This window comes from Trachinotus anak, unplaced genomic scaffold, assembly GCF_046630095.1.
Source record: "Trachinotus anak isolate AG129_WGS33_773 ecotype Australia unplaced genomic scaffold, CSIRO_AGI_Tana_v1 ptg000002l, whole genome shotgun sequence".
NCBI classification, from domain to species: domain Eukaryota; kingdom Metazoa; phylum Chordata; class Actinopteri; order Carangiformes; family Carangidae; genus Trachinotus; species Trachinotus anak.
Window position 1 is genome coordinate 9,010,001 of NW_027273853.1, and position 18,514 is coordinate 9,028,514.

An 18,514-nucleotide genomic window follows, 5' to 3' on the forward strand; every position below is an offset into this window, starting at 1 on the left:
AGGGGTCAGCTATATGGATACATCTGCTGTCATGGAAACTATATTGTCGTATCATCAGAGATCTATTCCACAATATAAAACATTTTCTGGAATTCACCATTTGTAGATATAACAACCAGCTATGAATTAGCACAGCTCAGATAATTAACAAACTATAATGCTGTTAATATCAATATGTATAATGATACAACATGTTGCTAGTTTCAACAGAACAGTTCAAATCACAAACATATGAAATCCAGTAAATATTCACACTTGAAAAAACCTGAAACAGGTACAAGCATTTTCACTTAAAAATGACAAACTATTTTCAGAAAAGTTGCTGATTTGATTGGTCAACCAACTGCTGTCAACTAATCAAACGAGCTAAAAATGAGAATACAACAAGAAAACAAGTTGAATGATTCCATGTTTATTTTATTGCACTGGAACACTCAGATAACCTCAAATAATTATCTAATTTAAATGAAACGCTGCCGGTAAAGAGGCTATATGTACATTTCCTCTGCTGCTGAGGGTGGTTTGATGCTAGGAATGAATGGTGGTTGTGATAATGGTCGTTTGCCAAGAGATTCAGCCATCATTGTGTTTACAAGACAAGACATTAGAATACGCCCTCTGGGCAGTGCCACTTCTTCATCCTCTGATGTCGGACTGACGGCAGACTGCATGCCACAGTGATCGCAAAGCAGTATTACGAGATGGGACAGTCGGCTGGCTAATTAGCCTACAAACTTCAGTAACAGGACAGAAGTTATCAATTGTGCTCAGATTGTCCACTAACGTATTCACTCATCCACTATATAGTGTTTGCTACATAGAAGACTCACTAGGGGACAAGTGCAGGCAGCAGTTGATATATTTCAGAAAGCGCTTCGACGTTAAACCACTGCATAATTATGTGCTGGATATTTGGAATTATTAATCTCTGTCCCATGTGAGTCAAAATACATTGAAATACATGTTATCTTACAATACATGCAATTTTTTAAATGTTTTAATTTGTGTCTACAGAGCAGTCTTTTTTGTTTTTGTCAGTTTTTATGTTTTGTCAGTTTGCATGGTTTTCAAATATGGGCCCAACAGGCGTTTTAATAATAATTTTAGAAAACCTGCTGCTGAGTCGAGACGTCAGAGGAGCACCATGCACTCTCAACACGTGATAAAATCATATTAGCTAGAAGCTAACGTTAGCGTTAACCTGTTAGCGAGATGATGTCTTCTTCTGCAGCACTTTCACTAGACAGGCATGATGGTCTAACTTGATTGATGTCGTGCACACATGGATGCATATTACAATACATCCATGTGCAATTATGTAGTGCACTATATAGTGAATAAAATTCAGCACTACAAAATGGCAGATTCACTGTATAGTGGACTATGTAGTGGGTGAGTGGATGTTCTGAACAGAGCCATAACAACAGAAGTTAAACAAGAATCTGATCTGATGTTGCTTCCCCACTGCTGGAGACAGCATTTGGAGTAAAGGAATGAAGTTTGATGCTGAACTCCATAATTTCATATAGCACCTTTGAAGACCTTTAGGTGATTTAGGACACTGAATATTACTATAGCCAAATCCCAGGAGATACTGAATCTTATCCCACGTTGTTCATATTGAATTAATTTATTGCCCGACTCTACTTATGAGTTGTTTGCCATATGACCAATGTATTATTTGTGTAAGGGCTTGCATTGAGTCAGACTGGGCCTGTGTGATCACTGGAGCTAAAACTTGTGACAGCAACAGTGACATTTTTGCAGCATATTATACTGTGTTGTTACATCTGTGTTCACAGCGTTATGCAGTATTCATAAAAAAGGACTACCCATGCAGTAGCATCTAATGATAGTCCTGTCTTTTATTCACACACACACACACACACACACACAAAGACAAAGACCCTGAGGAGCCAGCCAGTGGTAGCAAAATGAGTGTTCCCATCGCCTTCTGGCAATCTAAGCCCTAAGATAAGAGCTTCTTTTTTTTCTGGAGTGGAAAAATAGGTCTGACACTTAATTAGCAAACAAGGTCACAGCACAGGACTTGGGTCCCATGTTTGTGTCTCCCTCTGCTCTGGAGTTTTGACACACACTGTTTCTCTCCATCGCTCTCTCGCTGGAGAAAAAATTATGCAGATTTGCTTAAATACAAACAAGCATGATCTCTTTTCCCATAACGACCGAGCAGGGAACTGAACACAAACCATCAGGCTGTCTGTTTATCAATACTAAATGTCAAATCACCAGCAAACTGCCCACTCCTTCCTTTTCCTCTCTATAAGCAACACCTTGCGAGTGGGCTCTTCTGTTGTCATTATCCATGTCTGCTCAGAAAACTGTTTGAACACACTGCAGGTGAGAAGATTTGAGCGGAGGAGTCAGGGGACTATTAGCAGACACAGATCTGTGTAGTGCCTGTAATCTTTACCTTCCTCCGCAGTGGTTTGACATTCAGTCGAACCAAGCAATCCTCTCCTCCACACGCTGCTTAATTTCATTTTTCAAAGAATGCCGGCATCTTAAGAGTGTGTCAGTGTGTGGGTAGATGTTTCCTAATAAGTAGTATGTGTGCACTGTCCCTATAAGTGCAAGTCAGCTGAAGAGCCCAGTGTTTCCTTGCCTCAACACTTAGTGGTCTTTTTTCACCAGCAGCTGCAGTGATTATACAATGGCAGAAAAAAATGTACATTCCAAGCAAAGGAGGATATAATGACCATTGAGACACAATGTAAGTCAGTGACAGTCACAGGTCAGACAAGAAGCTTTTCACTGCAAGAGAAGCAGCAGCTAATCACTGACATTTATCAATCAATGTGTTGGGATACAGAGCAATGGAATGGAATCCATCCAAGTTTGTTATTACAGCGCAGGCAAATCTGAGTCAGAGAGGCTGGATCAATTGCACAGTATTGATTCATTAACACAGGACTGATACCTTGGTATCACAGAAGCAATCAATCGACATCAAGACATCAAGACACTTAAGAGTGTCTCAGTATTTCCTGTCAGTTTGTGGCTCTTAGCCTCAGGCCCATTCATTCCCACTGAAGACAAAAGTCTTAAAAATGGTCATAAATATGCACTTTAACTTTCAAAAAATAAATAATTAAATAATAAATAATTTCATAAAACTGTTGTTTTTGGCAGTCATTATGTTTTCAGCTGTGGATTTGGTGTGCAAGCGAGTATTTATGGTACCAAGACAGTGTATGTGGCATAGACTCAAAATAGGCTACATTTCCATGTATGTGGTATTGAAGGAACGTGTATTTTGGGATCAATTTATTGTTGGTTTTAGTATAGTCTTTAGATTTACTGTCAATAATAAAAATATAGTACATCACCAGACTCATCTTTTAACCTCTTTAGCTTCTGAAATAATGGGTGTTGCGTTCTTGTACAACTGTGGATTTTTTTCTGCCCTTTTCCACTTCACAGAACATTTTTTATTCATCTTGTTTGTTCACAGTAATTTCACGAAGGTCTCAAATACACAATACAGCAAATACTCATATTTTGACCACTCAATTTAAAGTATAATGCATTCATGTCCTAGGTTTCCTCCAAATCAGCAGTGGTTTGCAGTATGTTTGCACTATCGCAAATCAAGAGCAATGTGACTGGTTCTGCCCACATCGGTTTCCTCACATTCTATCAGACCACAAAGCTACATATCATTCATCAAATGGACTGCAGAAGAATGGATGAAAGCAGAAGCATGGGAAATGCAGAAAGGGACAGCAGAGTGATGCAGGGACTGGATGTGCTGAAGCTTTGGGAATGATAATTTGATTTGGTGGCTGTTAACTCCCAATGCTGCTGCAGCTTTGATGCAACAGCAGCCCTATTGCCAAGGGCAGCGTTGTGCAATTTGTAGCTTGAAGAACTTGACAACAAACCCTGCATATATTTGTTTACTTCTAATATTTCCAGATTTCTCTCCAAGGCAGATGCGGATGGATGACAGCTTATTCTAGGAAATGAGAGGGAGAGTAACAATCCCCCTGGCACTGAACAGTGCTGCCTGTCTACAATATGCCTGGACCACAAAAAGAGGTTTGGAAGAACAGGATAACAGGCCTTTCTAATGATCTCTACTGCACTATTTACATGCTGAGTTGTTTACATTGGTAACTTAACACTTAATGATTCATTAGACCAACTCAAACCCAATGAATCCCAAATGAAATATCATAATTCCAAGTTGGGCAAGAATGTAAACACCCAACGATTTTACTGATAAATAAGTAATTAAGTTGTGAGAGAGAAAATATAATTAACACAAACTACAGCTCCTCATATGATATTACATTTAAAGATGAAAGATTTCTCCTTCTGAGATTTCTGCAGTGGCACTTCAGGGTTGAACAGTTCAAACAAGAGGCTCAGACACCTCCTCCAGAGTTGAGAGTAGACGGGACAAAGCCTGCTCTGTGAATTCATTGACTGCCATACTGTATTCGCCTGTGCCAGTGCTTTTAAGCAGCACCATGCATATTCATGCCTACCCATCAGGACGTCTTCCTCCACTGTCGGTGCCACTGCAGGCTCCACGGCCTCTCTCAATGGGCACATTTACGTATAAAATAATATTCCCCTGTTATTTGGCACTCAAATACTCCTTCCTTGAAAAGCAGCATATACTGTTTAAGACACTCAGCACGAGCCTGTTATTCAAATTGCCAGAGACCTGAATATGACAGCTGGGACAAGATAAAATTTGCTAATATATTAAGCCACGTGAACACATTATCCCACTTACTGTTCCTCTGTTAGTTGTTCCCTTTGATCAAATGATTCTGTTCATTTGTGCTCGCGAGGATATTTGCAAAGAGAAAAAACACTTTATTTGGACGAGTCCCTCCACCATCATAAACACCATCATATACTCTCATGTCCAGAACAGAGTGTTCATGTCAACAAACCCAGTCACCTGTGTTTACTGCCGAGCACATGGCCGCAGTCAGGCGGCCTGCAAGAAAGCAGGGTGTGTGCCGACTGACAATGAGAACAGCCTGGGCAAAGACCTGAGTCATCTGATGCCCCTTGGCCAAGTCACACCATGTGATCATGGCACATAACACAGAACAGGTGCCCACTTAAACAACAGACAATAACAGAGGGAAATGCGTCGAAACAGAGTGCCTAGATCACCACGCCAGTCCACGATCAACCCACTGTGTGGATTACTCTGCAACTGTGATTCAGACCAATGTGCTGTCTCCCCTCAAAAACTGAAATCTTCAAACACACAGTTGATGCAAGACATCATACCACTCGGATGTGTCGGTGTAAGGAGGTGCAGATGTGTACAAGCTTTCACTATCCTTAAATTAGACAGTATATGTATAGCAACACTTATTACAGATATCTAGGCATATGGTTCATCTGCTTATTGATACTGATAATCTACTGAAAGAGTGTAAGTCTTAAGTATATTTTCCTGTCATCTGTTTAAGATTATGGTGATGTGATTTACATGCATGCACCTTCTTCCCTACTTAAAAAAAACTAGACTTAAGATCATGCTGCATTACGTTTTGTAACATCTGCAGGCTCATGCACTCACCATTGTATTTTATTTATTGTATTCAGGATATATTATGTATTTAGGATGGTCCTCTCTATATCAGAGGAGTAAAATACACGTGTTGCTATTTATTAAGACATTGTTAGGTAAACTACCAGCAACTTTATCATTAGATCTTCATCTCAGTTAAATATCCCCAGGGTGCAGTCACAGCTTGGTAAAACTGCTTTCAGCGTTCATGCACCCTGGGCATGGAATGAGCTGCAAAACAGCGTTACCTTCGAAGCACTTCCTTCTTTTAGTACTTTTAAAGATCTTTTACAAATTGCCCTAAAGGAAACGTGTTGTTAATTTACACAATTCTTAATTCATATCACTGGTGTGCCTCTCTTCTTTTACTATTTCCCTTATCTTGTTCTTATGTACTGTATGTGTTTTAATATGGATCTTATTTTTTATGTGAAAGTGCTTGTGCTGCCGTCTTGACGAGGGCTCCCAGGAAGAAGAGCTCTCGTATCTCAGTGGGACCTTCCTGGGTGAACAAAGGATAAATAAATCAAAATAAATAAATAAATTCAGACCACAGGATTATCACTTTACATAAGGAGATCATCTCTTCATTGTTTTGAAGGTGTTTGCACACAGCCCAACTGCTGTTCAAGACATGGCTCAGATAACAACCCATGCAGCTACAAGGGTAAGAGCATCACCCTCTCTCCAGTAGCAGCAAGAACGCCAAACTGGGTTAAGCGGCTTTTCCCATGTTATGCATCAAATAGATGCTTTTGCTCGACTTCCCTAGTACTCATGGGGCTCTTTCACCCACATTCTGGTGGGTTTATTCATCAGATCTCACAATTGAAGGACTTGGCACAAAAATGACAAGAAAATTGTTAAATTAATTGTGAAATTTCAGACAATTTTTATTTTGCTTTGAAAGGATCCGTTTGAGACTTTGAGAGAGTTGCTTATTTGCTTCTCTGCTAAAGTTGTGGTATATGAGAAGAATGTACAGCTGCTATGTTGTATTTATCTAATCATGTATTTTTAGTACAAGTGCAGTTTAAAATAAATAGGGTTACCGCTCATCCAAAAAACTTTTATCCACAACACAGCCGACACTGCGCTTCCTTGGGTTCCCAGTGATACACCCGCCATCAATCAGATGAGTGGTTGTTGAGAAAACCGAGGGACAGACAGAGTTTTCTCTATTCATTACGTATACATTATATAGACATATATTACATTATACCACAAAGAATCCAAATAGCTCATGAAATAAGAAATAATAATACAGTTAATCTTAGTGATAGTTCTGTGCATCACAGCTCTCATCTAACGTTACCAGCACTGACACTGGGCCAGTGACACATTATCATGTGACAGACTTACAAGTTACAATAGTAAGAAGTCGTAAAAGCATCGGAATTATTTATTATTTATAATTATTTCCTAAGATGACCCCAAAAGGTAAAGTCCCAGATAAGCCGAAAGAAACTGGCATGATGACAAAAACTATAACAGCTTAGTCGTCTTGCAACTGCTGGAATTTTCTTTTCTTCTGTCATGGCTAATGTTGCTGTGACTCGCATGCTAATAACTTTAAGTCCAATTTTTGTCCCTGTCTCTCTCTGGAAACAGCTAGCCTGGCTCTGTTCAGAAGTAGCCAGGGGTTTCCCTGGTTGTCTGGCAGCCTCACACTGACTACAGAGAGACACTGATCCAGGCTGTAAAAGACTCCATAAAACCACATATTGTTGTTTTTATATTGTTGATTTAACAAATTAGATGACAGATATATGATGCTAAAATAAGATAACCATCTTCCTGGCTCCAGCATCATATTCTTATTCACTTTTTTTTTATTTCTTGTGGAAAATGTGATTCATCAATTATTTAGTCTGACACTTAATATATACAGTTGTTGCAGACATGCTTTTTTTTTTTCATTTCATTGTACACAAGCCCAATCCTAATCTGGTTGGTCATGGGTCAATGTGAATAACATTATATACTCCAGCAGTCTCAGCGGTCTCCACCCCCCCTTCAGTCATATAGAAGAGCAGTGTTTTGCTCTGTCTGGTCGTCCTGTGTTGCAGGGGAATTAAGACGAGTACAACCCCTCCTCTTTCTGTCCATTGTGCATATGAGTGTGGGTTTGTGAGTCTGTTTAGGGGGTGGTATGTGTACTTGCCTGACTGTGACGCTGTGCCCTTCGCTCCATCTGTCCTCCACACACTATGGCCCTGTGTGTGCAGCATGAGTGGAACTGTGTGTTGCCGATAAGAGTCAGGGTATTGCAAAAAGGGAAGGGGGTGGGGGGTGAAAAGAGCTCAGGAAAAAAAAAAGGGAATCAATGCTCTTTCTCCCAGTCAGATTCACCTCTGGATGCCCTTTCCTCCACTCACTGCCATTACACCTTCCTCATGAATAATCCAACCGGGGACACTGGCCGCTATACTACTAACACATTTCACCTCAAGCCCCACACGTTCAGTATGGAAGCTGTCCACTACCATGCCCTACTGAACTAGAGAAATACTCTATTAATATGCATGCATGGCTTAATTTTCTCCCTGGAATACTATGAGAGAAATTTGCAGTGGCGCAGTGAATTGATGTTGTGAATGTTGGCATCTCCCCCAGTCTAGACAGTCAGTAAAGAGAATTTTAAGGCTGGTATCATCACTTACATCTTTATTATCTGCCTGTTTACTATTCACATGAATTCCTCCACAGTTGTGCTGAAATTTGCAATGGCAGAAGAAGCAATTCCTTCCTTCTCTACCCCTGCCTCTCTCCCTTGGCATCATGATGACGTGATCAAGCAATACTCTGACTCATGATAATTAAAACACAGAGATGGAGAACACCAAGATCACACGTGTTATTTTTTCATGGGGTAATATTAGCCGCTTGTTCTTGGGGGCAATTTGCTGTTACTAAGTGAAACTGTGAGAATAATGTCAGCAGCATGAATTAGCAGATTGCAACAGAAGCTCCTGCAGCTACGAACTAAGCCAAGGAGAAGAATCTGGAGCATAATTAGCACACAAGTCTCATGAATAAGTCAGCCAGACTCCCTCCGAATGCTGGATTCAGATCTTAATAATGATATGCCAACCGAAAAAAACAACTTTTGTTCAGGGACATTTTCGGGTAGTTTGTCGGAAGCTATTAGTGCTGGTGCATTGTCCCACCAGCACTTACAGAAAACATGACGCAGGTGGTTACATCACCTCGTGAGTTTGTGAGCCAGATGTGACAGTGTCACACCAGCTGAAAAGTGCTGGACTGACACGTCAGTTGGCAGGGCGAAGCTTTATACAAAGAGTGCACTGCTTGGACTGAAGAGGGCTACATAAGCATTCTTTGACCTCTTTTATCCACATTCATTAGCTATGCAACAAGAGGGTTGATTTGAGACCCTTTGAGAGGATCCAGAGAGAACAGGTTTGTTAGTGTGAAACGGAAAACCAACCTGTTTGTCGTGCTCGCCCACATCGAATGCTAATGTTGCCCACATCAATGGGCTCTTCATGTAGAGATACAGCCGAGGGCCCGGGAGCTCGGAGGCTGACCAGCAAAAACACTCATACACAGGCAGCACAACAAGAGAGCTAGGAGAGGACAGCGGCGGCCCACAGCCCAGAGTCTGCACCAGCCACTTTTATTTCTGGTTACACTGATCTAAGGAATGAAGGGAGAGCTCCAAATGTTTTGTTCTTCTCTGTTTCTCATTACACCCCCAAACTCCCTTTCCTTCTCTCCCTACCCCTTTTCTCTCTCTGCCTTGTACGTAGCCAAAGAGCTGGACTGAAAAACAACAGGCATTCTAAATAAGTAGTGACTAAATACAGACGGGCTGCAGCCAGGCTTTGGTCATAACGTGCATGATTAATATACGATGAGCCGGACTGCAGGGGAGCACAACAAAACCTTAAAACTTTCAATCGATCCTGTTTGTGAAGATCTTTAAGGGAAAAGCAATGTCCCGGAAATGACGGCATCCAATGAGTGATTTAAAAATGTGGTTCACAAAGCATTATCTTAAAAACCACCACCAAATGGGAAACATGGGATATCATGGGATAAAATGGGATAAAATGGGATAAAATGGGATACAAAAAAATCTAAAATCTAAAATAATTTGATTACATAGGTAAACATGAGGCACTGCAGGTAAACAGGCAGGTTGAATAATGGGCATAGCACTTGCTGAGGCCCCTAGTGCTATGCTTCCCATCTCTGCCAAGCGTAATGGGATTTCTTGGGTTTAAATGCACTTCACTCACTCTGTGGAGCCAGTAGGAAGCTAAACTATTGATCCACAAACAATTTAGCTGTCCAGCTGTCCAGTGAAAGGGAAAACAGGACGCCCCTAAATGTATAATGAGGCTTCCTAAGGGCTTGGCTTCCTCAGTATTCGCTGCACGAGCCAGGAGGCCTTCGCCTTTGGGCTCTCTCTGCGATTAGCCCTCTATCCACTATCTACACTTCTCATACACACAGTCCCTCCCACAGAAGGCTAGGGGTCAGCGCGCTGAAGAACTAGTGGCTCTCACTGAGGACGTTTTTGATTAGTGTAAGAATCCCCTTTGATCCCTCAGTCTTTCATTATTTCCAACACACAACTGGTGGAGAGTTCATGACTCGAGTTTAGCGTGCTATCTGCAGAACGGGGCTGAGCTGTCAACCACATAGAGTTTGCATCATCACTATGAGGCAACATGTGCTGGGTTATCATGAAAAACAATACAGATTATACATGAAAGGTGATGCATAAGCAGAGGAGTGTGGTTATGCATGCTGAACTAGCATGTAGATGAAGTTGTGTTCCTGTCTGCCACACATGCCCCCAGCACCATAGCAACAGGCCTTGCTCAAAGGCCCCAAGAGTGGCTCGGCTCCAATGAGGAAGTGGCTTTAATACCTAATTGGATAGTTCCCTGTGCCATTGGGCTTGTTCTTTATCCCCAGCACTGCAAGATAACAGCTCGAGTGGCTGGAACTACAGTAAGCTTTCACACCCCCATGATGAACACAGATTAAATGGGATTAAATCCAAAACAATGTAGCCCATCATCAATGATGGAGGACAAAGAGGTAATATAATCTTCAAAATGCTGCTAAATACTAGCTTTCACGTGTAGATTCTGGAATAAATGACTGTATGTCAGACAGGATATGGTTGTATAGGTATGGCTTTGCTGGCAACAAAGAAGATTATTTCTGGTCCAACCTTTTAATCATCTAAAACATCTCCTACAGACGATGTAAAAACGATCCCTTTTAGAGCATTCTCAAAGGTCTTTACAAACAACCTCTGTCATTCATGATAATCCTGGCTTTATGACATGCTTTGTGACACCATGAAAATAATCAAACTATCTCAAAAGATGAAGAATTTGCTGTAGAAGTTTTCTACATTGCATCGCTCTGTCTGAAATCCCAGGGAATAAGTCAGACACACTCCACTGATTTTCAAATTGCATGAAACAGCAAAGTGATGTCTTACAGGACCAAAATAGCGTGTAGTGTTGTGTTGGTGCCCAGCTTCTCAAAAGCCCTGTAAACAATGTATCTGAGTGCACCTACGAAGGTGCAAAAACAGATGGCTCAAGACTCCCATGTGAGAAATCAGTCCACTGTGTGTAACACAATATTTCTGCTCAGTGGAATGTAAAACAAATTCGCAAGAGGTAATCTGACACTTTGAGGAGTACTTTAATTAAGACCCATTCACATTAAGATGAAGGAGAGTGACTACTTAATTAGGGGGAAATGTCGTCTGAACTTGTTAACCTTGCAGTCCAGTCACTTTTACTTCTTATCATCATTAAATACAAACCTCTTTAGAGCTGGCAAACAACAACCAAAATGCAATTAGCTATTTGATGAGCAAATAACTCTTGATATTATTGTGTGAAGTGAATGTATCCCCATAAAGCTCGATAAAGTTTGCCCAGCTCACAAGCAAACAAACAATTTTCTGTGCTGACATTGTAATGAAGGAAGTCAAATATTATCATGAAAAATTAAAATGGCTGATTATGGTGTTAACTGAAATTAAGAGGCGAAGGGCACACGTTTGTAATCTCCTTCTAATTGAGTCCATAAATCCCAAAAGATTTCCTTTGATTGTAAAGTCTAAAATTATCTCAGAGAAAACTGAGCGACGAATCAGAGAAAAGGCATGAAATCTTGTCAGATGTAACCTAGTTACAGATTTTAACTGTTCCTAAATATAGCAAAAATCATCAACTCAATATTTTTAAACATGCAGACGGAGAGTTTTATTCCAAAATAAGATATATTATTTCAAAATAAGGGTTGGAACAACAGTAGTTTGCCATTTACCAAGTTCATCTGTGACCTCTTTAATAAATCAATTGTAATTATTTTTTTCCCCGGTATTCTTACAGTGTGGTTTTGAAGAACTGATTTTCAGTTGCTCCAGCAGGCCCATGATAAATCCTTGTCACTGAACCTAAAACATCCACCCACTGCATGATAACACTTCGATGACATTGATCAAAGTCGTTCTATTTCCCCCATGAATGACAGGGGGAGATAGCAGGCAATTCCAGACACTACCTGCTTGTCCGGTCCACATTATCTTAATGGAAATAGAGTAATGAGATTTTGAATGAGGCATTACTTGGACAGACAGACACACCGGAGGAACCACATGAGTCACTGAGGATGCTCAACACTTTATCAACCAACAAAATCACACTGATAAAGAAAAGGGGCACAGATTAAATGTTCTATCATAAAAGACACTTTTAAGTTTTATCTTAAACCAAAACATTTCTTCCAATTTTTTTTTTTTTTTACTTTGTCAGTAAATTAATATCTCTCTCCATGAGCTTTAATGCTATAAATAGACAAAAGGCCAGCAGTTGATATCAAATTTATTTTTTAACTTCAACCATGTTGAATATGCATTTCTGGAGATCAACAAAAAAACATTTATGCAGGCTGTACAGTATTTTACCCTGATCATAGATATGGCAGTTACAAATTAGCAGCTAAAGAAGAGCTAGAGTCACACTGATGTACTTGCATTTGTGCACAAAAGCACATGAAAACACTCCAGTGTGGCTGAATGATAATTCATATGGGATCTGGAATTAAAAGTAAGCAGCCTCCTAAAGTGGCAGGAGCAGCTATTCAAGATTAGATTAAAATAAGCAACGGTGGCCCCAGAATGACATCATCAGCCCAGGCAACCAAACCTTATTCATTTAAACAAGGCGAATGATTTAAGAGGAAAGTCCTTTCCATATAAAACAATGTAAGGTGCTTAAAGGATGCGGCTAGATGCTAATATTGGCATCTGCATTATTATCTAATTATTTTCTGGATTTATCATTAGGTCTATAAAATATCAAAAACCCGTCACAGTTTCCTAATGCATCAGTTGACGTCCTCAAACGACTTTCTGTCAGTTAACTGACTGACTGACCTGCACTGCTCTCTTTGCTACCTATTGGCTTTACAATGCAAACAAGTATCACCATTTTACAGGATGACAATAACAAAAACTACATTTACATTAGCTTGAATATTGAGTATAACATTGCACAAATTCGATGTATGGTCAACAAATGGGATACAAATGTGGACTGAGCCAGAGAGTTTTTGCCACTTAGCTCTGTCCCTCCTCACAAGAGCTGTGGGTCACATGCATGCAGAGAGCAGGGAGCAGTCCACAGTGGGAGAGTCAATGGCGGGCCTAGTGCAAACTGTGTTCAGATAGCCAGGGATGGCAGATGGGGACTGAGGCCCTTTCTCCTCCACCGGCATGAACAGAGGAGTGGTCTGTCTCCAGGCAAACACAGAAGACGTCATGTCTCTGCCTCACTGCCGTACCATTAGTGGATCTCGCTATTGATCACCAGTGCGTAAATTGCTGAGCAATCTAAAGGAAGAGCATCACATGTTTTGTCAACAGGACGGCGAGGCGCAATTGTACACACAGCAAAGACAACTGCAGCAATGAAGGCTGGTGTTTAAGTGTGTGTGTGACTGTGTTTGTTAGGTTGTCTCGTCTTGCTATATCCTCTCCAAGCGCATTAAGTTTAGCAATGAAATAAATCTACAGGACGTATTCCCTCCAGCTTGACCGACACTGCATTCAGTGTGACAGAACAAACAGCTCCTAACAAACCAGCCCTGCTGATGCCAAATTGCCAACACTGCCAATCAGTTTAGAGTCTTTTCAAAATCAGATGCAAAAATCTATCGTACTCTGTTCAGCTTCTCCTTTGACTCTTTGCCCAAGAATTTGTTGCCCAGAATTTAGACGGACATCTGGAAACAAATCTAATCTCCTAAAACGACTCTAAAATTACCTTAATCTTGGCAAACATCCAAGATTCTGCTTTGACCGCTAAAATCTTACATTTCCTATATTAAAAAAACTTCTCATGAACTGGACAGATTTACAGTAAAATTTCATACACCACATGTTAAAAGCCACTTTCCCTCAACCTTGTACTCATGTTCGTGCTGGCTGAAGTGAAGCGGAGATGCAGAGGCTGGAGACAGCTAGAGTGTGCCTCAGGTGAGGTTACCCTGTCTACCTCAATACCTTAATAACTGAGTGACTGAAGTGTGCGAATGAAGCTCCAGACCACAGGAAAAGTAAGTGGATGGTTAGGTTGTCATTTGAGTGTGACCCTAATGGAGGCTGTAGCCTTGCATTGCATCACAGTACAGCTACATCTTAAAGGGAACTGTGTTATGTAAAAGGCTCAGCCAATATGTTGGCAAAGGGACAGCTTATTACAAAATTCAATACACTATATTCAGACATGTTTCGTTTCAGAGCGGATAAAACGCAAGATGCTGCTCTGCATGCAGTGGGTTAGCCTACTTCTGAGCAGAGTAAATTCATTCACCTAGCATGAAGGAGAGTGTCTGTCCTCGGGGTGTACACAGGCCAGCACAGGATGCATTAACAGCAGTCAAGCTTACAAGATTCATAAAGTGCTCCACCTGACAGGCAGCAATGGAATCCCACTGACATTTTGTGCCACATTTATGGCTCTGATTTAGTCAGGATAAACACACAGGGAGGAATCTCACACATGGCACTGGACAGCAAAAACATACCAAAAAATAAAAAGCAAAGATGAAAGATCTAGCATAATAGTTCAAGCATGTAGCGACCAATCATCTGAGCATACATATATTATATAGTGATTAGAAGTTATTGCGCGTAAGTAACAAGTATGGGGGCTCAAGTCCTACATTAGTTCTTCAAGGAACAAAATATTGGTTCATAAACCTACACTAAGTGTTAACCTGAGAGCAGTGATCCAAAACAGCTCTACGCTTCACAAAAGCAACACAACTCTAGAACTGTAAACAGCAAACAAAGTGGCCCATGAGATATAATTTCCCGTCTAGTTAGGCGGTGTTGATTACATCATGAATCACTATTACAAGCTCATTAGGCCACGATAGAAAGTTTTGGTGTCTTAATTGATACTCTGCTGTCTATTGCAGGGACCTGTTCTCTGAGCCATGCACTCAAGCCATTAGCATTATGAAAACTGCAATTATGCCTCTGTAAACCCACTGTGTGATAGACTGACCATATACAGTATAAATGTACGTCTTGAGTTTTCAAGACAGACTTCACAACATAGCTTACACGTTGACCAGAGCCACTGCAGCTATTAATTGAGCTCAAGCATTTTCAAACAATCCCCTATCATTAACACCGTATACATCTAGAATACCAGTGTAATATTTCTGCCTGAGATTTTGATATTTCAATGATTTGCTTGAACTGTGTGTGAGAGAACCTCCACCATCCCTATTCTGTGTCATCACGCAACCGAGTGAGTGAAATCAAATTAAGAAATATTTTTTCATCATTTAGCTACATAATGAAGACCCCCCCCCCCCCCCCCCCCCCCCCCCCCGGAAATCTCTGTAGGACCCCTGAAAGTAGCACCAACAGTTTCTCTTCACTGGAGCCTGGTCTGGTGTGTCAGGACGCGCCCATGACACCTTCCCCAGCACCTGACACATCCTGGTAGAATAACCCAGCGATGAGCCGTCACTAAAGCGCTACGGCTCAATCTGCCAGAGAAGATGACAGAGCCGAGCCACATGCCTCAATCAATCGCGACACTAACACCGGGACGTGCGTCTCAGTGCCGCCCCAGATCAAAGTGTTTACGGTCGTCAGGCTGCTGTCTAATCTTGGCTTCGAGGCAGGCGGCAGTTTGAATCGTCGGTATGTGAGGATCTATTAGGCGACGGCCTCTGGCGTGGTCTAATTAATGCTGAATTTAATACACAGACTTACTTAAAGTAGATGAGCTACGTGGGATTGAAACATCAGAAAATCATTACATCTGTGCATCAATATTTTTTTTTTTTTTTTGGGGAGGGGGGGTAAGTGCATGCAAGGATGTGCTGCAGATCATGTAACAGCATCATCCCGACCACGCCACGATAAGTCATAGATTGCTCGCACAGTATCTCCCTGCAGCTGACAGGACGACACGAAAATGCCAAAATGCAGTTTGTTCGTAGCAAATCGTTAACAATTCTGCATTGCGGAGGGCTGCATAAGCTCCTCTCCATCCCACTCAGCCTGTTGTAAACAACACTGGTTTTTTCCGAGCTGTCAAAATGCAGCGCCCGGCTTCTGTGGAAATAATGTCCAAAAAAAAAAAAAAAAAAAAAAATTTAGTTTTCACTGTGTCTGCCCAGTGCTCCCCGTGTCCTTACCTTCCGTAGCGGGCAGATGCGTCTGTCCGTGTGTCCTTCACGATGCTCACACCTGCTCAGCACCGCATTGCCGGGCGCTCAAGAGCGGGGGAAGGAACTAACAGAGCCGCGGTCCTGTCCCCGCAGATTGGATGAAGGGTTACGACTGTCAGCTTAGGGGGGCGCTAGACCCGCTTGTTCCACGGACCAGGGAGCAGTGGCTCCCACAGTGGTGTCCGGGTTCCCACTGAGCTCCATCACAGGTTCCCCAGTAAATATAACCTGACAAACATAAAAAAAAATAATAATAATTAATGCTTATAAAACCTTTAATATCTATCACTCTGCACTCTGCAATATATAAAATACTTTGATACAGTTACAGAACCATGAACCAGTGAATTTCCCCACTGTGGGACTAATAAAGGCTCTAATAAGGTTCTAATAAAGAACCACAACCACTTATTATCATTCTGGGAATATCTGACAATGTTATAAAATGTTATAAAATTGAGCAGCACCCTGCAGTGTTTCCTATGTTCCTGACCTACACGGTCATCATTGCAAAGAAGTTGCTTCTGGTGTCCTGGAAACAGATTAGTGAACAAATGAAGGGGCAGTTGAGTGGGTGGGTTGTGGCGGTGGGGGGGCTTTGTATTTTGGTTGTCACATTCATCAAATCTTGCTCATTCGATGGTGGTCTAATAAACTGTTGATACAGAAATTTTCAGAATTGGAGTGAGAGGACTTGTAATGTTTTTCATGTCAAAATGTGCTTGCACTTGCAAATGCACTTCACTGTTCTGCCTCCACTTTTTTATGCAGTGGGTTTATAATAAAAGAGTTATTAAGATTAAAAAAAGCATGTAGCCACAGTTTAAATAGATTTTTTCTTAGCTACGCTACAACATGTGGATGTTTGTATTTCCGTTCTCGGATGGGGACGCTTGCCAGATTCTCTTCAGGGTTGGTTGTCACATGTGACACATTATTGTTCTATGTATTGTTCTGTTCTGTTCTGTTATTTAAGGATAAAAATACACTTGATGTTCTCTGTCTATGCTATCTCAACGCAGGAGATGTGTTCAGTTGTTGCATTTCAACAAAATTTAACTCTTTAAAATTAATTTTAAAAAATTCCTCAATTACAAAATTTTCTCCATTCAAATAACATAGGGACAATCAACCCCATAGTGCGGGACTACCAACCCCACGACAGGGATGGTTGTCACAAGCGCACAATTTGACGTATTTGACGGTCCACTTCTTTTGAACAGAATAACCTTAAGGAGAGAGAGTGCACTCCATCTCTACCCAATGCTTTAGGCTTCCATTGCACATTGAAAGGGAATCTATTAAAGATACAGTTTTGAGGGATTCAAATGAAAGTAAAAACTGTGACTACCAACCCCGTTCTCCCTACTCATATGTATATGTCAACATGCTTGGAGAAAAAACATCTGGCAGAGAGTAAGAGCTCTCTTTATGCTTTTGATGTTGGGGCAGTGAGTTATAATGTGGATTAATCATCACTGAATCCCTTTGCTGCTACAATACCACCCACTGTCTCAGAAGGGTTGATTATGTCAGTGGATTCTTATTTAACTCTTCTCACGAAACAGAGCATCCCTCTGTTGTTTTCATGCCTATTCAAAGGCTACATGGAATTTCATGGGTAGTCAGTGCCATTCCCATTACCTAAGATAAATTATAAATCTGTGAGTAACACTGCTTGTATCCGGAATCGCTCGCTCATTCACTTCTCACTATTCATGGAGTCCTGAAGGACGATATAGTGAGCTCATCAGTAAAATGAAAAAACACTTTCGGACACTATTCTTTTAGTGCAAGCTCAATGCATGATGGTACATATTGCATTGGTTAATGACCAATGGTTATACACTACTTTCCATGATGTGAAGCTATGTTGATACAACCATATATTGTATAATAATTCTCACTATACATTCAGACAGCACCACAAAAGGGCAAACTCACTATATAGTCAACTGTATAGGAGGTGATTTCAGACACAGCCATTGTAGCTTAGTTGGCTAATGTTAACTTAGCTACTTAACTAAGCTATGGGCTTGCTAATAGTGAATATCCATTTGTGTTGCTAGCGAAATCATGTTTGCTGACTTTATTGTTATTTTTTCATTTCCTACCAAGATTCTTACACCTTTGGCACAGAAAAAAAAATCATCAAAACAAGCTAACTTATAAAGCCTCAACATATGT

The 18,514-nt window shown here is 40.9% G+C and overlaps 1 protein-coding gene across 1 annotated transcript in view; it reads right to left on the reverse strand.

Moving 5' to 3' along the window:
- LOC139630576 (contactin-1a-like) overlaps nucleotides 1-16,441 on the reverse strand; it is a 65,388-nt gene extending 48,947 nt beyond the window's left edge. The window contains exon 1 of the mRNA XM_071494161.1: nucleotides 16,295-16,441. The gene's annotated coding sequence lies outside the window, so the exon portion shown is untranslated. The remainder of the gene's footprint in view (nucleotides 1-16,294) is intronic.
- Nucleotides 16,442-18,514: the final 2,073 nt, after the last annotated feature.